Source organism: Mustela nigripes, chromosome 3, assembly GCF_022355385.1.
Source record: "Mustela nigripes isolate SB6536 chromosome 3, MUSNIG.SB6536, whole genome shotgun sequence".
NCBI classification, from domain to species: Eukaryota; Metazoa; Chordata; class Mammalia; order Carnivora; family Mustelidae; genus Mustela; species Mustela nigripes.
In genome coordinates this window covers 85,670,036-85,694,189 of record NC_081559.1, presented here as the reverse complement: position 1 = coordinate 85,694,189, position 24,154 = coordinate 85,670,036, and the positions used below count along the sequence as shown (strand labels likewise).

General features: G+C 35.5%; 1 protein-coding gene across 17 annotated transcripts in view; it reads right to left on the bottom strand.

Moving 5' to 3' along the window:
- Positions 1-24,154, bottom strand: part of GTDC1 (glycosyltransferase like domain containing 1) — a 422,749-nt gene that overhangs the window by 374,439 nt on the left and 24,156 nt on the right. Inside the window, exon 2 of one of the 17 annotated variants that reach the window (XR_009403155.1) lies at positions 1,052-1,206. The exons of the other annotated variants lie outside the window; for them this stretch is intronic. The gene's annotated coding sequence lies outside the window, so the exon portion shown is untranslated. The remainder of the gene's footprint in view (positions 1-1,051; positions 1,207-24,154) is intronic. 17 annotated transcript variants of the gene reach the window in all.

Here is a 24,154-nt window from a genome sequence, read left to right as displayed (position 1 = left end):
TTGTTAAGGCAGCCCTGAAAAACTAATACAAATGGTCTCAAACTTAAATATCTATAACATCACCTGGAAGGCCTGTTAAAACATAGGCTGCTGGGCCCTATTCTCAGAGTTTCTGGTTCAGCAGGTCTGGAATAACGCCTGAAACAGGGCTAGCTTCATGGGTGCATGAACATGCTTACAAGGGTCCTCACTCTTGATTTAATGCTCCGCTGCTGCTATTTGCAAGTTATTAATAGTTTTTGAACAAGGGGCCCAGCATTTTCATTTTGCACTGGACTGCACAAATGTATCCAGTCCTGGCCTAAGAATTTTGTATCTCTAACAAGTTCCCAAGTGAAGCTCAAGCTGCTGGTGGGGGACGACATTCTGAGCACGACTGAACTACAGCAACATCTGCTGAACCAACATGAGTCTAAAAACATAATTTAGGCAAAAAAGAGCAAAATGAAAAAGGACAGGTATAGTTATCATTTATGTAAGGTTTTTGACATAGATACATATGTATTAAATAAAAGCATAAAAACAAGCGTGACAATGGAAACACCCAATTCAAAATACTTGCAACCTCTGGAGGAATTACCACCAGAGAAAAGGCCTCACTTCCCTCTGTCTATAAAATTCTAGTTCTCAAATAATTAAAAAGTAAAAAATTGAAGTAAACATGGCAAAAAAGTTCAGATTTAGATGAGCTGCAAGAGAGCTACACTGTAATTTCCTCTTTACTTTTTGTACTTTTCTGTAAATTAACACTTGAAAAAATTTTTAAGGGAAAGATAAGAATCTTAACTTTCAAATAATCTGATTAACTTTGGTATCACCCACAATCTCCTAAAACACTCAGTTAGAATTTAGAAAATTTGCCAGTGAGAAAAACAAATCTACTTGTGAAAAATAACCCTTCACAATAGCCAATATATGAAGTTATCTGAAGTTTAACAAGCATAATTTAAAAGACTAAACAGATATATATAGGATGAATGAAAAAATTTTCCAATGTTCCTGAAAATCTCTAATTGAGAAAACTTTATGAAAAAGTGATTTTGAGGAGCACCTGGGTAGTGCAGTCAGTTAAGCATCCAACTCGGTTTCAGCTCAGGTCCTGATCTCAGGGTCATGAGATCGAGCCCCACTTCAGGGTCTGCATGGAGCCTGCTTACAACTCTCTCTCTCCTTCCTCTCCTCTCTCTCTCTCTCAAATAAATAAATCTTTAAAAAAGAAGAGGAAGAAGAAGTGCATGAGTGCAAGAGTACTCTTAAGAGTAAATGGGTACAAATCTACTTTAAATCTACAAATCTACTTTAAAGTTGCTGGTTGAAGACCACATTCTGAAAGTGACTGAACTACAATATCTGTCTAAACCAACATGAGTCCAAAAACGTAATTTGGGCAAAAAAAGAGCACAGAGTCTGCTTAGGACTCTCTCTCTCACTCTCTCTTGAATAAATAAATCTACAAAATTTTTAAAAAGTGATCTTGGAAAAAAAAAAAAGAGTAAAGGGCTACAAATTGACCTTAAATGAACAACATGTGCTAAAAATAAGATACTGTGTAAATTAAGAATACAAAAAGTAAGAACTACTATGGAAAAAATAGTAACTATCATTTAGGTTAATTCGAATGTCTTTTGTATGAAGTGATAAGAATAAATCTTAAGCTATTTAGAGGAACACAAATGAAATATAATGAATGTTAAACTTCTCCAAACCTAGATAAAATAATATGAAAAGGTTATATCCCTAACATATAGAAAATCTATGCAAATTAAAATGAAAAATACAATTTTATAAATGATACCTTTTAACTATCAAATTCACCAACTTTATTTATAAAATGATCAGTACTGCTATTCTCATGTCAGTGGACATATAAAATGGTAAAACTTTATAGAAAGCTATTTTTTTAAAGATTTTATTTTTAAGTAATCTCTACACTCCCCATGGGGCTCACACCTACAACCCCAAGACCAAGAGCAGCAGGCTCTACCAACTGAGCCAGCAAGGCGCCTCTGAAAAGCAATGTCAACATATATATCAAGGACCTTAAAAATATTGATACCCTTTGCTCTAGTAATTTTCTTTCTAGTAATATATCCTACAAAAAAAAAAAATCAAAATAATGACAATAGACTTTCACATATATATGCATCACAATATTATTTATACTTCAGAAAAAAATTACAAAAAAACTAAATAAATTATGATACAGCCATATGATAGATGCAATTATAATGATTTATGGGGAATAATTATGATATAAAATTAAATTACAAAGAAAGATTATAAAATCATAAATTCCATGTTCTTAACTATGGAAAACTATAAAATTTCAAAGGAAAAAAATGAGGGGCACCTGGCTGGCTCAGTCAGTAGAGCATGCAACTCTTGATCTCAGGGTCATGAGTTCAAGCCCCATGTTGGGTGTGGAGACTATACTTAAAAAAGAAAATTTTAATGAAAGGAAATATGTCAAATATGAACAGCGTGCCTCTGGATAATGATATCATAGGCAAGTTATTTCCTCAGCTGCTTTTTTACTACTTTTACAATTAGAAAAATTAAAAATTAAAAGTAACAATTTTCACTAAATATAAAACATTTCAAACAAAGGTATTAGGGCATTCAATAAAATACCTTAATTAAATGTTATTTTAATAAATTTGAAACATTCATTTCAGCAAAAAGTTGATGAATAGCTTATAAAGAATAATATACCCTTCAAAATGGAGATAACATTCTTCCCAAATTCCTTCACAGGAAGGATTTCTTGATTGGAATTGCTTCCAGTCACAGGCACCAACATAGGTTCTAGCTTTGAAGTATCTACATACTCTAAACTGGTTTCTTAATCCATCATTCTGGTCATAATCAAAGATCATAATCCTAAATCACACATTTTCATCAATTTGCCTCAGATAATATCTGAAACCCCAGGACCCCCATCCCTTTACATATAATATTTCTCTATTTTACAAACCACCTCTCAATGGAAGATTATTATCACCTTGACTTTGTAAAGGTGTGAACTCAGAGAGGCTAAGTAACTGTCCTAATGTCACAAAACTAGTAAGTAAAGGAACTGAGACTTGAACACTGATCAGTCCGATGCATTACATCACAGCACCTTTCAAAAAGCTGGCATAACATAAAATCCTGCACTTTGCAACTAACTTCAGCCCTGCCTCCTAAGGACAAACAAGGACAGCATCCCAGAAAGAAAACCAAAAACAAACTATAAAGGAGCTGGCTATTAATCACAGGAAAGCATTTCAATCTGTATCCTTATTTTCTGCCTTCTATATATACTATTGAATACTGGTACCTCACTCAAAAAAATCACTTAGTCTGAGGTCATGGATAAGAGAATACAGGTAATCAAGCAAACTGATATTTTCATAAATGGCCACAGCAATATTTCCAATCCATGTGACCTTCCAGGAGCTGGCCACTCGCATTACCCAGAAATGGAGACAGTATCCCTTCCAGCTTTGACTGAGCAGGGTTTTATACCAAAGAACAAAATGTATTGGAAATAATGCCATGTGACTTCTAAAAGCTATCAAAGCCAATAGAGACATAGGTTCATCTGGTCTCTGTCTCTCCACGAACCCCTTTTTCACTCACTCTCTCCCTCTCCTTTCCTTCTCTTCCTCCTCCCTTACAACCCAGCCACCACACTGTGAGGAAACCCAGGCAACATGGAAAGGCCACCTATAGGTGTTCTGACCAAGACCTCCACGTGTTATCTCAACTGACAGGCAGCATCAACCACCAAACATGTGCCTGCGCAAGCCTGCAGATGATTCTAAATCGCTCTCCCTTTGGAGCCACGCAATTGACATAAAATGTAGCAAAGATTAACTATGTCAAGTGAACCTTTCCAAATCACAGATTTCTGAGCAAAATAAATATTTTAAGCCAGTAAGTTTAATAGTGATTTGTAAAGCAGCAAGAGGTCGCTAAAACAGATGTTTGGGGCTGTATTCACAAGTTAAAGAGTTTAGTAACTATTCCATGCAAACTTATATAACTTTCTGTAATTACCCTCTTTCTGAATTAGCTGAACCACAGGCCATAGCTCTTTTGACTTCTGATTGGTCTCTCAAGACTTGAACTTTCAGGTCTGCTTGATTCTCCTTTTGGAGTCAAGCTGCATACCTTGTTGCAATAAAGTTATCATCTTAAAAGTTAGTATCTCCTTAAAGGCTTACGGGGGGGGGAAGTTCTAAGCAAGGACATCAAAACCCCTCTAAAACACAAAGTCATGACAGCCATGTTTTGGCTTATACCACAAAAGATACTCATAGAAAGTTATTACCAATTACCAATGCTCCTGAGAGTACACAAAATATTTTAATGGATAGAGAATGCACAGTAAAATTATTGGGAAAAAATAACACACAGATTTAAGTGGTGAGGGAAAAAAGAATTATAAGACACCATACATCTAATGCAGATGTTCCGTAATCTGTAGATTTGTCTACCAGTTTTGGCCAGTGTACTGTTTATTGACTGCTTTGACTTTACTTTTTTATATAGCTTCAGATGCAAGTTCTCATCGACTAAGTGGAAGGAAGTAAATAAATTTTCTGTTCCATATAAATATAATTTTCCAGCTAGAAAATACTTCAATGATGAGGTTTGCATAAAGCCAATTAAATGCAAATAGAACAGAAACAGTGAAATCAGTTTGTTTCATAGGTTTTGGGAAGGAGTTTTAGGATGGCAGGTCAAACATGACATTAAAAGTTAACCAAAGTCCATCATTTGCAGACATTAAGGATCAAATGATTTGGCCAATATATATTCCTTGATGAGAAAATATATCAAGCTGGTAATCAAACACAAATTGCAAGAAAATGAGTACCAAAAAAAAAAAAAAAGTTTTTGTCTTCTAAGCATAGTTTTCATTAGCACAAGAACTTTTCTGATAGTATATCAAATAAACTTCTTCTTCCTACTAAATCTATGTTTCTTCTCTCATAGCTCCAACCTCCCCATAATGCCTTATTCAGACCCACATACTATAGGAAAAACTATCATTGCCATCACTGGAAAAAAGCAAAATTCTTCTATTCTTCTTCATTAACTTTTTGAATATATGGTATACGCACAACAGATGAGTTGCTAAAATATATGTCACATACAGAGTTCACTGCCAAAACAACTTATAGCCAATCTTTTGATGGAAATATTATTCAAATACATAAACTTCAAATTAAATAAAAGAATATGAATATAAAAGTTTATGTTATCCCTCTTCCTTTTGAGGAAAAAAACTACATAAAAGAAGCCACGATCTGTCTATAAAACTATAAAGAACAATGAAACCAGGAGGAAGGCTTAAAGATATCTATACGCTTTTAAGTGATATTTTAAGCTGACTCTATCTTTATAGTTACTCTCTGTTGCATAAAACATTATGGAGTCTAATAAGTTTTAAGGGCTGGTATGACTTAATATGAATGAAACAGTTGGAAATACTCAAAATTCTAAGGCACATTGATTACTGGGGCATGTTTTCAAGATTGATTGGGTAAACTAAATTATACAAACCTAAAAAAGGAAATGACAAATAATAGCTGGCTAAATAATCTGCAACAACTTCTACTACAGAGAATTTTTGCATTAAAAAAGAGGCCATCCTTGACCTTCAGATCTTTTGTGTCTTAATTTGAACCGAAATACCCTTGGAATTGGCTACCATTCCCACCATGCCCTGTGAAATCCCAGATATTCCAATGTTCCTGAAAGAATTTGGGTTAGTGAAATCTACTTTAGACTTTAAAATTAGGAAAGAGACCATCTGTTTTATACATTACTATATCCCAAGCCCCCAGCAGAGTACATACATTCAGAATGTTTGTTGAATGAATTAGAAAGAGGAATATAGGTAAGAAGAAAACAAAAGAGGAAGGACGAAAGGTAACAGATGCTCAGCTACAAACTTGAATAACAGAAGATTCAAATTATACGAGAAAATATAATTGTTTTCCAAGAAAAAAAATTCTCACACAAATTTCTTGACCACTGATTGGCCAGATTCCTGGTATTTTTCCCCATGAAAACCATGTAAGAAATTCAAGCTCAAAGTGCTGCTGGAATCACTAAGTACAGAAGTGAGAATGCATACATGTAACAATAACTCCCAAGAACAAAATTATAATAAAAGAAACAAGGGAATTAAAATGGCACACTAGAAAATAGCTATTTAACACAAAAGAAGGAAGTAACAGAGTAACAGATAACCAAAAAAAGCAAAAAACATTATAATACATTCAGCAAAATGACAGATATTAATCCTATTTGATCAGTAATTACACTAAAGGTTAATGGACTAAACACTGAAACCAAAAGGTACAGATTGGCAGAATAAATAAGAAAACATGGTCTGACTACATGCTATCTGTAAAACATACTTTATATTCAAAGACACAATAAGTTGAAAGTAAAAGTATGGTGAAAAAAATATGTACCATTCCAACATAGCCAAAAAAGATCTGGATTAGCTATACTATCATCAGACAAAATAAACAGACAAAAACTATGACCAAATACGAAGAAGGGCATTTTATAAGGACAAAAATGTCCTCTCAGGAAAACACAACAATTATAAGCACACATGCACAAAATAAAACCATCCTCAGCTACATGACAGAATTGAAGGGAGAAATACATACTTCAACAGTAATAGTCAAGAACCTCACCTTCAACACCATTACTGAAAGAAACAACTAGGAAAATTCACAGAAGATGAGAAAGAAACAGAAGACCTGAACAAGTCTATACACCAACTTCACTTAACAGACATCAACAGAACACTACACCCAGCAACAGCAGAACATTCTCTGGGATAGACCATATGTTAGGCCATAAAAACAAGGACTGAAATCATACAAAGCATGTTCTCTAACCACAATAAAATTAAATTAGAAATCAACAATGGAAGGAAATTTGGGAACTTAACAAAGATGTAGAAATTAAATAACACACTTCTAAATAACCAATAGGTCAAAAAAGAAATCAAAAGGGAAGTTAGGAAATACTTTGAGTTGAATAAAAATGAAAACACAACATACCAAAACTTATGGGATACAGCTAGAGAAGTGCTCATATGACAATTTACAGCTATAAATGCCTAAAATAAAAAAGATGCTAGTAAATAACCTTAATAAACTAGAGGAAGAAGAGCAAATTAAATCCAAGCAGAGGAAATGGAATAATAAAGATTAGACCAGAAACTAATAAAATAAAAAATGGAAAAACAATAAAGAAAAGTAACAAAACCAAAAGTTGGTTCTTTGAAAATATCAACAAAATTAACAAACTGATCAAGAAAAAAAAGAGACAAGAGGGGACATCATTACTGATCTTAGAGAACTGCAGAAGACATAAGGAAATACTATTAACAAATGTATGCAAACAAATTATATAATCTAATAAGACGAACAAATCCCAAAAAAGCCACAATTACTGAAACTCAAGAAGAAATAAAACATATGAATGGACATATAACAAGTAAACTTGTTGAATTTTTAATCAAAAGACTTCCCATCAATAAAAAGCCAGTATTTACCTTCACTGGTGAATTTTACCAAACATTTAAAAGAATAAACACTAAATCTTAAAAAACCCTTCCCAAAAACAGAATAGGATAAAATATTCCTGAACTATTTCCATGAGAGTATTACTACCTTGACACTAAAACCAAATAAAAGATATCTAAAAATGCATAGCCCAGGGGCCCCAGCTGGCTCATTAGGAAGAACACACAACTCTTGATCTCAAGGTAGTAAGTTTAAGCCCCATATTGGATGTAAAGATTACTAAAATAAATAAACTAACAGGTGCCTGGGTGGCTCAATCAGTTAAGCATCTGCCTTCAGCTCAGGTCATGATCCCAGGGTCCTGGGATCAAGCCCTGCACTGAGGGCTCCCTGCTCAGTAGGGAGTCTGCTTCTCCCTCTCCCTCTGCCCCTTCTCCCATTTGCACACACTATCTCTCAAATAAATGAATAAAATCTTAAAAAAAAAAATAAGGAACCAAGAATAGGAGACAATTTCCTCAACCTGACAAAGAGAACCCAGGAAAAACCCACAGTTAACATCACACATAATGGTAAAAAAAACTAGGAGATTTTCCCCTAAAATCAGGAATAAGACAAGGACATCCACTCTCAGCACTTCAACATTGTGTTAGAGGTTCTAGTCAGAACAATTGGCAAGAAAAAGATATAAAAGGCATCTAGAAGGGAAAAGAAAAAGTAAAACTATCTCTTTGCATTAATTCTTATATAGAGAAATTCCTAAGGGATTCACTAAAAACTATCAGAACTAATCAGTGAGTTCGGCAAGTTTGCAGGATACATGTCCAATATACAAAAGTCAATTGAATTTCTGTACAGTAGCAATGAACAATCCAAAATGAAGATAAGAAAAAACTTTAAAATAGCATCAAAAAGAATAAAATACTTAGGGGTAAATTTAGCAAAAGAAATACTGAACTTGCCCCCTGATAATTTCTAAATATTGTTGGAAGATAAAAAGAAATAAATGGAAAGACATCCCATGATCATAGATGACTTATATTTTTATCCTTGGCAATGAGCACTTTCATGGTGTTACTGACCATTCATTTATCTTCTTTGCAGAAGCATCTATTCAGACACTTTGCCCACTTTTTTACTTGGGTTGTCATCTATCATTGAGTTGTACGGGTTTTTAATATATTATGGATACAAGTCCCTTATCAGAAATTATGATTTGCAATATTTTCTTCCACTCGCTAGGTTGTTTGTCTGCTCACTTTCTTGATAGGGTCCTTTGAAGCACAAAGTTTTACATTTTTATAAAGGCCAATTTGGCTACTTTTTCTTTGGTCAATTTTGGTGTCATTCCTACAAAGCAGGTGTTTCCTAAATTTAGAACTCTTCCATTACATCAAGGTGCTTCCATTTTTCAGTTCAATTAGAGGGGAAAGTAAAGGAAATAAGGTAAGATGAGAAGAATAAAGTTTTGAAGCTTAGAAGTGGTAATACTGCTTTATCTATTCGGTCACTGCTAAGAATATACATTTGCATCAAATATGGAAGCCTTTCATATGGAAGGCTAAAAAATAAGGATTTAAAATGTCTATTATACTCTCACTGCTAGCCAAGAAACCATCATTCACTTAACCTTCCATGGCCAATCCCTAATACTGAGCAAATTCACCTTGTAAGATCTCCTTTTTGACTTCCACATTACCGAACACTGATGAGGCGGGGAAAAAAAGACACATACCAGTTGGTGCCAATAAAAATATGTAGTTCTTGGCTAGAAATTCTTGCTTTGGGAATGCTCATTCTGTTTTCTTCTTTGACCACGGCAATTGCTCCAGGTCTTCTCTTCTTCAAAGTTCTCAACGCCTACCAACACTTAGCAGATGACCCCTCTTTTCTTCAATAAACTTCCTATAGATCATTTAACATGAGTCACTAAGCTCCTCCCATAAACTGTAATAGATAACTCATTTATAAGCAGAAAAATCATATTATTCTCCCACCCAATTCACAAGAAGAGCTCCTTTTTCTCTCCATTTAGCCTATACATCTGTGTTAAATCCCACCATCTCCTTTAAGACTGTGAATCACCAATTACTCCCTCTCTAAATTTAATCTTCAACCCCTGTTTTAAGACCAATGCCTTTGTAGCTTTGACAAACTCATCCATTTCCCTCAAGAACTAAAATCCTCTGCCTTAATTCTTTGAGTTATCATTTCCACTTTTTCCACTAATTTTTCTTAAAGGAGTCAACATCACTGACTCCATCCTTGCCTTCAAACTCACTCCCTCATTATTTGATTTCTAATCATACCAATCTGCTAAAGTCACCCTCAAAAGAGTTTCCAGTGGTCACCAAACACCAACTGAGGTTTACTTCCTCTTCATATACCTTTAAATCTACATAGCATTTAAAATTGTTCATCATCCCATCTTTGAAACTTCCTTGTTTTGACTTACATAACTGTATATTCTCTGGCTCTCTCATTTTATTTCTCACTATTACTCAGAGGTGAGTACCTCCTAAATGCACACATTCTTAATTATCCAGACTCAATGATTCTGTGACTTAATCTCACACAAACTCTCCTTTTCACTCCCGTTGTTACCAACCCAAATTCAAATTTCATATTACTACTTGTCTGAATCAGCTACCATGCCTCTATAATATTACTCCTTAATCCAAGAAACCAACTGCCTTGATAAGGTTCCTAAGATGTAGCCTAACTCTCTTTCTTCCACTTAAAAGAGAGGAAGCATGTAGATTCAAAAGAACATTAGTTTGAATCCTAGCTCTGACAATTACTTGTCATGAGACCTTGGGTAAGTCACTTAACTCCTCTGAGCCTCAGTATATCTCTTCTTTAAAATCAGAGTTGTAGGGGTACCTGGTCAGCTCAGTCAGTAGAGCATGTGCTTCTGATCTGGGGGTTGTGAGTTTGAGTCCCATGTTGGGTATAGGGATTACTTAAAAATAAAATCTTAAAAACAAAACCCCGAGGGTTATAATATCTACTAAACACGAGTTGTTACAAATAAATCACAAGATGTGTTCAGTTCTGATACATAAGAGACGTTCCATAATCTTCAAGAGCTGTCTAGTCCTAACAAAGATCTGCATACCTTTACAAGAGAGTCAAACCCAATTTTTCTAGACTAAGAGCCACAGAGGGGAAGCCTGTGGCTATCTGTTCTTATATGGGACCATTAGGGACTCTTCACTGATATACTGTGCAACACCTCTGCCTTTTTCATATTATGTACTCAGCCTAAAATGACCTTTTTCCAAATCTCTTGCTAATTTTCTGCCAGTTAGTTAAGGCCTCTTTTACACCATGTACACCATTCAAGTTAGTTAAACATGAGTCGTTCCTCCTTATTAGAACATAAACTCTTCAACGGATGAAACTATGTGTTTTACCTACTACATTGTCAGTACACTGTACTACAACAGAAGCATTAAAAATAATAGCAATAATTGTGACATAATTCTGAGTAGCTTTCCAATAATATTCAAAAAATTTATCCCAGATAATTTATGTAACCACCTATCTCATCTATATGCTCACTATGGAAATCACATAAAAACGTCCAGTAAGTTGGGATATGTCTAAAGGGAGATACAACTTACTTTAATTATATAACTGAAACACAAATAAGACTTTTGTAAGTCGAAGAATAATGTGATTTTAGTAACAGTTAAATCCTATCCATTTGAAAGGATAAACCTTGTCATTTTATTTCATTTATAAAGATAATTTACACAAATTTTCCATTTCGGGAACATTCAAACATGACAAGTCATCATACGCATGAACGAAGTGCACCGCAAAGCTACATATCAATGAAATCTCCAATATATTCTACAAAAATTAATCAAAGCTGATCATTTTTGCCAGACTAGACTACACATATAGTTCTTGAATAGTAAATAGGAGAAGAAACAAACAAGCAAATCATACATAAAAGGAGTGATCAAAGAATCAACTCGTCTTCAAGTACAATGTGACATTATGAATGAATTTTAAAAGGCTACAGCTTCTTGTCACACATCTACCCCAGAACATAAGGAAAGAACAAAACCACAGAGACGCATGTAGTATAGATGTAAGCAAGTACAAAGTGAAAGAGTGCCTCAAAGATTACAGAGGGTGGGAAGCACCTGCTTCCAAATTGTCTAGTATATACTGTAAATAGTACCCGTTTCCTGAGGTGGAAAAGCTATAAAAGGAAACTGCACTTTGGTATTAGTGTATGTGTGCATATATGTGCATATATCTCATTAAGTTTTACTGAGAGACCTTCCACATATCTAAAAATTCAGACAGGCCATATCTAGGTAAGTATCAAGATCAATGTTAATGATGCATCTTTGTAAGACTCACCAGGTAAGAACAGATTTGAATAAAACTCTTAACACTCAAGTCCTCCCTGTGTCCGTACAGCATTCAGTTCAAACTGGGTTAAGTGAGGACCCCAGAGAACAAGACAGTGTTTTCACTTGGAATATGTTATCTGCCTCTCTAGATACTGAATCCCTGACCTCTAAACATAGGAATAAAACCAATTATTTCATGTTTTAAGATATATAATCAATACATACATGTAAACATTAGTTTTCTAAGCTATAAGAAGAGTACAAATAGTTTCCTTCCTATCAATGTGCAGTAATAAAGATTACTTACAGTTGAGTTGACTGAGTCACTTTTGGATTTTTAACCCTCACAAGTGTTTGAGCTGATCACTTAAGAAATATTTTACTACAAAATCCAGTTCCCTTATAGAAACTATACAATGGCCCTATTTGGTGTCACGGAACTCTGTGAGGGTCTCATGCAAAGAATCCTCTCCCCCAAAATACTTACTTAGGTATATACAGAGAAAGGACTTTACATACCAATGAGGATTTCTATATTAGTGACTTTCCGAATGTTTGGTGAACTTTGACTTACTTGCTCCCTTCTTCTGTGACTAACTGAAAGTGTTTCCAGAGCCTAAATTTGTGTACTAATTCTACCCCCCTCCCTAATTCTACCATTTAGCAGCAGGTTAAAATGAGTTTCTTTCATTATTTCTTTATAATGGCATAGTTCTCTTGAAAATTAGATGACTTATGCATCATGCTGTACTTTCCTATTTTCTTCTCCACTAGAAAATGGAACTCCTTAAAACCTATGTCATGTCTTCTTCTATAGCTCTGGCAACTAGCACAGCACCTAGTGCAAAAAAAGTATTAAACATCTGTCAATCAGGGACGCCTGGGTGGCTCAGTTGGTTGGACGACTGCCTTCGCCTCAGGTCATGATCCTGGAGTCCCGGGATCAAGTCCCACATCGGGCTCCCAGCTCCATGGGGAGTCTGCTTCTCTCTCTGACCTTCTCCTCGTTCATGCTCTCTCTCACTGTCTCTCTCACAAGTAAATAAATAAAATCTTTAAAAAAAAAAAATCTGCCAATCAAGCAGAGACATGGGGAGATAATTGCTGAAGATGGGCAATGGGTACATATAGAGGAGGGGAGGAAGGGGGTTTCATTCTACTAATCTATCTTCTTTTATATACATTTGAAATTTTCAAATATATTTTTAGTTTTTCAAATATTGGGAGGAAATTCTGGAAAAGAGACACCTGTAGCTGTACATCATACATGAAAGAGTCTAAAAATGAACTGGACTTGTTCATTTTGCCCTAGAAAACTAGGATCAATGAGTAGAAACCAAAACTTTGGTTTGTATAAGAAAGAACTCTTCAATAACTAATGGAATCTGAAAATGAAGCAGGTTCCAAGGAAGAAAGAGAGGGGGCCCCGCTACTGGGCTAATTATACTCAAGCACGAGTTAGCCAATGAAACCGGAATACTATTTACAGCATTAAAACACCATATGGAAAAAATGAATTCTAAGGGATCTTCAAATTTGTGAGTATCTGAAAACAGAGTTTATTATCTTAAAACAGATACACAGAAGTCGATATAAAGATGACTGTTGATTTCATATTCCTTATAAAGCATCTATAAAGAATGAGATTCTTTCTCAAAACCAACTTCTTAAGGGGCAACTGGGTAGCTCAGTCGTTAAGCGTCTGTCTGCCTTTGGCTCAGGTCATGATCCCAGGGTCCTGGGATCGACCCCACATGGAGCCCCATATCAAGCCCCACATTAGGCTCCCTGCTAAGCAGGAAGCCTGCTTCTCCTTCTCCCACTGCCCCTCCTTGTGCTCCCTCTGTTGCTGTGTCTCTCTCTATCAAATAAGTAAAATCTTTAAAAACAAAAAAAAACAAAAACTTTCTTTCAAGCCTCATCTTGCAGGTGTTCACTCTCTGAACTCCAGCTTTCCTAGCCTTTTTGCAGGTCCTAATGTGCCCTGTGACACTGCACGTGCACTATTAGAAAGCTCTTCTGCTAGCAGCTAAGGCACACTGCCTAGGAAAAGGCTTTTCCTATCTGCCACATCAGGCTCTTCCATTACATGCTTTCAGACAGCCACAATCCTTTTCTGGAGGGCAGGGACCCCATGTTTTTGCTCATCACTGAATCCCCAGGGTCTATCAACGAGCCTGGCATGTTTTAAGTGCTCAACAAGTATTGGTTGAATGGGTGAAGGATGAAGGAATACATTCCCTATGAACCTAGCATTTTCATAAATTGCGATCTAAACTGAATACAAGTCAACTTGTGAAAATATGGCCAAGTTAGTTCTTTATCACAACTGATTAAACTACTTCCCTTAGAAACTAAGGACAATAAGAAAGTAGCTAGCTCCCAAGGCAATATTTTCATACTTGTTTTATTATGAAAATATAACACATTTTCAGTAACTTTTAGCTTCACCATACACAAAAGGAATTTACTTCCCAGGATCCTTTTAGGATTCTGACAAGCAAACGATTCTCAAGTCAAACTGTAGGTTACTAAGCTGAAAGAATATATGATATGAATAAGAAGTTTAATGAGTACATTAGATAATGAAGAAGCAGTGAGAGCTTCAGGACAGATGGACAACCATCAGGTTATACAAAATATCTCCAAACTGTGTTTGAAGAAAGATATGAAAATGTTCAGGGTAGGAGTATTTTGTGTTGCTAAGAAACACTGAAGATTGATGAATAAATTGTTTCTCTTACAAAGGTCAGCTATAATCATCTCATTTATCAGTGTAATTCCTTTTAATGATTATTCATTTTTATATCTTTGTAAAGTATACCAAACTAAACCAAAATAAAGACATAAACTGTGCTTAACACTCAGAAATCACTAATATATTTATGTAAACAGGGATATTTAGAGTGGCATTTTATTGGCTTCCAACAGAAGTGTGTTTTTTAAGACAAAGTTACAAAATCCTTTAGTACTAAGACTGTAAGGGAAAAAAAATCTATTAAAGTTTTTTTTTTTTAAGATTTTATTTATTTATTTGACACAGAGATAGAGATCACAAGTAGGCAGAGAGGGAGGCAGAGAGAGAGGGGGAAGCATCCTCCCCACTGAGCAGAGAGCCCAGATGTAGGGCTCAGTCCCAGGATCCTGAGATCATGACCTGACCTGAAGGCAGAGGCTTAACCCACTGAGCTACCCAGGTGCCCCTCTATTAAAGTTTTTAAAGTACAAAAAAAATTTCTACCCACACCAAAACTATCACGATAGCTAATATACAAAATGTTTGAAATTCTAAATAAGTAAATTCTAACAAAGTTAAATACTAGGTTTTGGGAATTTTTTATTTTTTATTTTAGGGCTCCTCATCCAACTCACATTCACTCGCTTGCTTACTCTCTCCCTCTAAAATAAATAAAATCATTCTAAAAAAAATTTTTTTAATGTATCCAACATGTTGACCATGCAGAAATGATTGGTCTCTTGCAAAAATTTTATTTTTGTCTCTTTCTAGTCTATTAAACCTATTCAGCAGTAAAGCAACCTTTGTCCTAGAAAATTCAAGTAATCCTCATGACTTTACTAGTCCCTTATAAGTAACAGAAAATCATATAATCACTTTAAATGGTAAGCCTCAGTTCAGTAATTTAAAATGACAATTCCAGATAGACAACTAGGGAAATCTGAATATGGACAATGTGTTATATAACATTATTGTATCAGTGGTAAAGTCCTGGGTGTGATAACAGTTATCGTGATTACACATGAAACTACCTCAATCTTTAAGATATATAAGCTAAAGCATTTAGGGGCAAAGTGTCATTATTCCCCCAATGGTCCAGCCATACTTCACCTGCCAAAAAAGTATAATACCATATATAATTGTAGTCAGAAGTTACTAACTGGTAAAAGCTATGAAGTATTTATTATTTTATTGTTTTAACATTTCTGTAGATTTGAAATTTTTAAAAATTAAAAGATTATGGGGCACCTGGGTGGCTCAGTGAGTTAAGCCTCTGCTTTCGGCTCAGGTCATGATCTCAGGGTCCTGGGATAGAGCCCCACATTGGGCTCTCTGCTCAGCAGGGAGCCTGCTTCCTCCCTCTCTCTCTGCCTGCCTCTCTGTCTACTTGTGATCTTTCTCTCTGTAAATAAATAAATAAAATCTTTAAAAAAAATAATTAAAAGATTAGATCCAAATAATTATTAAACTCCAAAGAACATTTAACACTAAATCTGTGTTCTCCCATTAGGCTGAGGCATCCCAGAGCTGGCCACCATCAGCGAGCAAAGAAACAATCTCTTTCTCTTCTCAGCTAGCAAGTTTCTCTTCTGCCACCTTCCAGAGTTTTCAGAACTCACCAGGGTCAAGGTCAGGGAGAAGAAAAGAAGCCAGTCACATAGAACAGTTCTTATTTGACTGCTACTGTGCAAAAATGGTTTACAGCTATGTGGATATGGCAAGTGTTTAAAACCAAATTTTCCTTTCTTAGGAAGCTTATGTGCATCCTTCCATATAATGGAGAGTATTATCCTCCACTCAAGAAACTCCTGCCTGGGGCGCCTGGGTGGTTCAATGGGTTAAGCCTCTGCCTTTGGCTCAGATAATGATCCCAGGATCCTGGGATCAAGCCCCGCATCGGGCTCTCTGCTCAGCCGGGAGCCTGCTTCCCCCTCTTCCTGCTTGTGATCTCTCTCTTTCTGTGAAATAAATAAATAAAATCTTTATTAAAAAAAAAAAAAAAAAAGAAAGAAACTCCTGCCAGGGGCAGTGCTCTCCAACAACTAAAAGCTCCCTCCCAATGCCCCCCCGGTTTCTGAACCCTGGCAGTATACCCCACAACTCTCCTGCTGGGATCCTCTTGCCCTGGCAGAAAACTCTCTTGGGCAGGTTCTCTTTTCAATAACACCAGGTTAATATTTATACTCTGGAAGACACAAATACACTTTTGATCTGCTGAAAGAGAAGAGTACAATTACTTCTTCAAACCCAGTCCTGCTGCCACAGCTCTCTCTCCCAGGCATGAGTCTCATGTGACTCTAAGTGCAAGATCCATATCCACCAGTGGAAACTTCTCTCACTAAGCTTGGTAAAAGATTCAACCATCCCTTACTTGTGGGATGCAGGGCTAAAACACACGGCCCTCCAGTGACATTCCAGAAAAATCTGCCTGATGAACTTCCTCCTTTTGATAACTCCATTTGAGTGAAAAGATTCCAAGGTCATAAAACCAGAATTTCCACAATTCTGCATGTGGTGTGGTACTTCCTTATAATCATCTGTTGAATACTGATGCCCCAACTAAAAGTTCAAGTTTCCCATTCTATTATCCCAGGACCTCTATTATTTGGTGTAGTGTGGACTAAATGTTTCTATACATGTAAAGCACATACAACATGACCTTAGCACAGAATAAGCTCTAACTTATTGGTAGCTACTATGATTATTATAACACAGAGTTCTCTTTTAAAAAGCTTTCTATACACATGTTGGTGAGAATACAGAGAAACTGCACTACTGGTGAGAATGTAAAATGATGTAGCCACTATAAAAAAACAGTATGGTAGCTCCTCAAAAAATAAAACTAAAATTACCATAAGAACTGGCAATTCCATTTCTAAATATATACCAAAAAGAACTGAAAGCAGGGATTTGAACCGGTACTTGTCCACCCATGTTCATAGCATCGCTATTCACGATAGTTAAAAGGTGGAAGCAATCCAAATGTCCATCGATGGGTGAATCAATTTTTTTTAAATGTAGCATACACACAACACACACACACACACACACACATTACTGGGCCTTAAAAAGAAATAAATTCTGACACATTAAAACATAGATGAGACTTGAAGACATTATATTAAGTAAAAAAAAAAAAAAGTCACAAAAGGGAAGATACTGTATGATTTCATTTATATGAGGTACCTAGAGCACTCATACTCATAGAGGAAAAAGTAGAATGGTTGTTGCCAGGGGCTGGGGATAGGGGGAAATGGGAAGTTGTTCTTTAATGGGTATAAAGTTTTAGTTTGGGAAATGAAAAAAAGTTCTGGAGATAGATGGTGGTGATGGTTACACAACAATGTAAATTTACTTAATGCCACTGAAAAATGGTTAAAATGGTAAATTTTGTTATGTAAATATTACTGCAATTAAAAAGTTTTTAAAAACTGCCTATAAATCAATGTTCAAATGATACAAAATGGTCAGATGATACAAAAGTTCTATGAAAAAGAGACAAATCAATGAGTGAGTGGGGAAAATGCTGAGGTAATCCCCTATCCTCCAACCTTACAATCCTACTCCTAGATATATGCCCCCAAAGAACTTATATATAAAACCATATTGAATCTGTATAAGGATATTTAACACAGCACTGTTTGACAGGTACTGAAGGGAACGCATGTGTCCAGCACCTGGATAGATAAACTCAGATGTGAACAAACTATGTTTAGAAGCAATCGGCTGGAAATACATGCCATAACATGTCTAATCTAAAAACAGCAAGTGAAAAAAAGAAGGTCTGAACATAAGGTACCTAACAATATAAAAACCACTCTGCATTTATCAAAGACAAGTTACCAATCTAAGGCTTATACTAACTAAGCACGTGGGGATCTGCTAGGGGACGTGTGGGCAGAAAACCAGAGTGGGGATTAGGGTTAAAATAAAAGAATACCAGGGTGCCTGGGTGGCTCAGTGGTTAGGGCCTCTGCCTTCAGCTCGGGTCATGATCCCAGGGTCCTGGGATCGAGCCTCGCATTGGGCTCTCTGCTTGGCAGGGAGCCTGCCTCCTCCTCTCTCTCTGCCTGCCTCTCTGCCTACTTGTGATCTGTCTGTCAAATAAATAAAAATCTTTAAAAAAATAAAATAAAATAAAATAAAATAAAATAAAAATAAAAATAAAAAAATAAAAGAATACCATAAAACAAGAAAAGTGTCTTGGCCTGACAACTGATAACAGGGTGTCATCAGCTAAGGAGGATAATTAATGAAACTTTCTGAATAAGAGGACCAAAGAATTTATTATGCACTAACTTTATTTTCTTTTTCAAATATCTATAAGTTTTTGCTTTAAGGCACTTTCATTTAGATAGCTTTTAATCTGACCATCTGTTTACAAAAGGCCAATACACTGGAAAGCTAAAGAAAGAAAGAAACTGGATTTTTTTCACCAATTGTGATGCCAATGTTTTAATTTTTATTAAAAAATAATAACTGATTCAGGTGATAAAAATCTTCCAACAAACCGTTTTTTTATATATTTCAGTTACCTTATACAAAATACCACAATTGTGCAATATAACAAAAGATATATATCTTTAAGAAAATTAATAAACTATAGATTTCTTTGCTGGTGACTATCTCCTAAACAGTAATTCCAAAGATATAAATATCACTACCTGAAGTTGTATAAGCAGTTAAACCATCTCTCATTACAATATCAGACACAAAATGTAGCCCTGGAAGGCCTTCTTTAAAACTACATCTACTAACAATGCCCACATGCTTTTTGACAAATAAAAGTATTAAATGTCATGTTCTTTAAACTGTGAGCTCAAATCACTAATCAGGACTTTTGATGATCATTACCACTCCCCCAGTAGGTATGTCTTTGTTATCTTTTTAGTGCTAGCACAAGTCCCCAGTACATCATGGTGCTCAAGAAGATGGTTTTCAAATGGATGATCTTAGCGAACTGATAGTAGTTATAAATAAATGGAAGAGTGTACAGAGTGAACCAATGGCAACTGACTTTGACTTATCTGAAGGACAAGTGAAAACAGACTACTCAGTCAGTGACAGTGGTGCATTTGGTCCTCCCTAATGTACAGGTCTCTGAGAACCTAAAAGGACAACCAAACACCCAAGTGCTCCTTCTCTGTTCTTCCATGGCACCCATGACGCTCCCTGGTGGTCTAGTGGTTAGGATTCGGCACTCTCTTCCATGGCACCCATCACCCATCTCCATACTTAGTCATAAAATAAAGAAAATAGCTGTGTCTCTACCATTTGTACACAAGTCACTGAGGGCTTACTTGTGTTCAGCCATACCATCACAAATAGCTCCTGTCCCTCACTAAAAGATATGTTGACCAAAACAGGTTAATCAAGAGGACTGCCATAAAATTTAAACAAAAAGAGAAAGATATGGATGATATCAGAAAATAAGTTAGTATATCAGCTCAGTTTGCCCATAGCCATTCCATCTTTACTGGGTGAACACTACTGAAATCAAATAAATGGACCCTTTATTTCCATCTATTCCCTACTCTAGAACTGCAGCCATGCAAAACAATGCCCGTTGTCATTAGAACACTCTTACACATAAGCATATTCATTCAACAGACCACACTGGAGATCTACTTCAAGATATCCTAAAGGCTTCCTATTTTTAAAACTGTTCACATATTCAATAAACATTTACAGAACATCAACTGTGTGCCAGATTCTAGATTGGTGAGGCACTATGGGAGAATCAAAAGATGAGTAAAGCACTCAATGCGCTTACAATTTATTAAGGACTACTTGACAAATATTCAAAGGACTGTAACATTTAAGTAAGAAGAGCACCAGCATAAGAAAACAGGAGACTTTCAAGAATGATTAGAATTTTTATAGGGAGAGGTAAAAGGGGGTTTCAAGAAAGAAAATAGTATTATCAAAGAAAAAGAGTACTAAGTATAGGAATGCTAACCAAAATATCAGAATATGTTTTAGGTATAAAAACGTAGAAAATGACAGTAGCCAAAGCAGACTAAAGCCTACCTAGAGAGGTCCTTAAATGCCAGGATTAAATTTTAAAGTTCCCTTTTGTGAATAACAAGGATAATCAAAAAAAATAGATAAAATAATAGTTTCAAAGAAGAGAGTCACTAAAAACTGAAATTGGTCTCAATATGAACAAAATACTGAAGGAAAATAGAAAAAAAGGAAAACTAGAAGAGGAGCATCTTCAACAGGCCAAGGCTGTAGAAGTTTGTATCACACAATTTTATTTATTTTTTTTTTATTTAAAGATTTTATTTATTTATTTATTTGACAGCTAGAGATCACAAGTAGGCGAGAGGGAGGCAGAGAGAGAGGAGGAAGCAGGCTCCCCACTGAGCAGAGAGCTCGATGCGGGGATCGATCCCAGGTCCTGGGATCATGACCTAAGTCAAAGGCAGAGGCCCCAACCCACTGAACCACTCAGGCACCCCAATATCACACAATTTTAAAAAGACATCAAGAAAGAGGAGAAAGAATGAAAGAATGGAAGGGGCTAAACAAAGTTCAGTATTTTTTATACTAGGGTATATACCAAAAAATATATTTTTTAATATACCCAAAAACTTACTTTTTCTGAAAATTTTAGTACTAAAAGAGAGTAAGAGGGTATTTTCAATGCTCACTATGATGAAATAACTGGCACCAGACATGCCCCCTTTCCACCATAATCAACTGGAAAACTCTACAAAATATATAAAACTGTTTTCAGACATTGGACAATACGGTAGTACAGACTGTGATCCCTGAAGAAGGGAAATCAGTAAGGGAGTCCTATGGCTCATCATAAGGCTTCTACCTAGAAGCACTCTATGGATCACAATATGAGGAGATAAAAAGTACATAGTGGTCCAGCTCAGTTGAGGAAACAGATTTTGGAGTTTTAGGAAGACTGAGGTAACTGGAATTTCTAAGGTTATAGTATATAACAGAAAGGAGTAATACAGAGAACAAGCTTCACATATCTAAATAGGGACCCCATATGCATATTTCCAATGAATATTGTAAGATTCCATGAGACTAGCTGTAGAACAAAGATGAGAGAGTAATAACATGAACACTAGCCAAAGGTCACATCAGCTTAGAAATCATTCAAGATTACAACAGAAAAGCAGAGAGACTTCATTGAACACACATGGTATTCAGAAGAGCATGAAAAAGGGTCACACATTAGTAACAGGATTAAATTAGCTCTAGAATAAAAGCCACTCAAGAACAATCCTACAAAGCATAAAAACCAGCCTCAAGAAAACCAAGTTAATCCACAGAGAATTTAAAACTGCCTGTCAAAACTAATATTTTTTTAAAAAGGCAATAAAATCAAGACACTCAACAATACAATATTCACATTGCCCATCAACCAACAAAAAATTACCACACATGTGAAGAAGAAAAATGTTACTCAAAGAAGACAAAAACAATAGGAAATTATACAGAAATGGTAGAAACAATGGAAATAGCACAGCAGGACTTTAAAACAGCAAGTACATTACAACACTACTTATGAATGTATTCAAGAATTTACATTTAAAATGATAATGAAAGAAATGAAAGCTATTTCAAAAGTAAAACTTCCAGAAATTAAATCAGAAAGTCTTCAAAAAAATAAAAATTCATTAGATGGTCTTGTGACAATGTAGAAGAGAAGATCCTAAATTTAACTTGAAGGCAAACAATAAAAACTACCCAAAAAAGCAGAGGGGGGAAAGAAGAGAAAAAAAGTGAATTGGGCCTCGGTGACCTGTGGAATAATATGTAGTCACCAATGTGTAATTAAAATAACTAGTCACCATACGTTTAACTAAAATCCCCAAAAGAGAGAAACAGAAAAAAAATCTTGAAAAGATAACAGCCTACAAGTTTTCAAACTTGAAAGCCATAAATCTACAGATCTAAGAAACTCCAAAAACTTTAAACAGGATACATATTTTTAAAAATTACATCAAGACATATCATAAGTCCCCAGAAAAAATAAGGAACCCCAATGACTTCTCCAAAGAAAATGGGGGGGAAATGTAAGCTAGAAGACAATGGGAAGATATTTTTTTTAAAGAGCAGAAGAAATCAAAGGGGAAAAGAAACCGACTGTACAATTGAAAAATAAAAGCTAAAAAAAAATTTCAAATACAAGATGAAAATTGGTTGACAGCAGGCCTCTGCTATAAGAAATGTTAAAGAAGTTCATCAAACTGAAGAAAAATTATACTATACGAAAATAAAGATCTACATGAAGGAATTTTGAAAAGCACAAGAAAAAGTAATTATGCAGGTCAATATAATGGGCTTTTTTCTCACTTGTTAATTCTTTTTTTTTTTAAGATTTTATTTATTTATTTGACAGAGAGCGAGAGATCACAAGTAGACAGAGAGGCGGGGGGCGGGGGGCAGGCTCCCTGCTGAGCAGAGAGTCCCTATGCAGGGCTCGATCCCAGGACCCTGAGAACATGACCTGAGCTGAAGGCGGAGGCTTAATCCACTGAGCCACCCAGGCACCCCTCACTTGTTAATTCCTTTAAAATAAATTTGAGCGACGCCTGGGTGGCTCAGTTGGTTGGACGACTGCCTTCAGCTCAGGTCATGATCCTGGAGTCCTGGGATCGAGTCCCGCATCAGGCTCCCAGCTCCATGGGGAGTCTGCTTCTCCCTCTGACCTCCTTGCTCATGCTCTCTCTCACTGTCTCTCTCTCAAATAAATAAATAAAATCTTAAAAAATAATAATAATAATAAAATAAAATAAAATAAATTTGAGATTTAAAGAAAAAAATGTTTTTCAATGGTATGTTTTACATAATACACAGAGGTAAAATATACAACAACTACAAAGAATGGGGGGGACCTGATTGTTGTAAAGTTCTTAAATGATATGTAAAGTGGTATAAGAAGCATTGAATAGACTGGGATAAGATGCGTATTATATATCTTACAGGAACCACTAAGTGAAATAAATATACAAGGATGTACACAGCTTATAACCCAAAAGGTGATATAAAAATAAACACTAAAATACTCAACTAATTCAAAAGAAAGCAGGAAAAGAAGTAAAGAAACGATGGGACAAATAGACATTTCGTATTTCCCCCAAAATGTGTCTATTCGGATACTCTGCACATTTTTAAGTCATTTGTCTTCTGACAAATGCCTTTTTGAATTGTAAGAGTTCTTTATATGTTATGGATACAAGTCCCTTACCAGAAATATGATCTGCAAATATTTTCTCCCAGTTGGTGGGCTGGCATTTCACTGTCTTGATGGTGTCTTTTGAAGCAGAGGTTTTCAATATTGATGAAGTCCAATTTATCTATTTTTTTTCTTTTGTCACTTGTGCTTGTGATGTTTTCTCAGAAGGCTCTGCTTAACCCAAGGACATGAAGATTGACTCTTACATTTTCTTCCAAGTTCTATAGTTTTTAGTTCTTACATTTAGGTCTAAAGTCCATTTGGCATCAATTTTAAAGTCTGGTTAATGGCC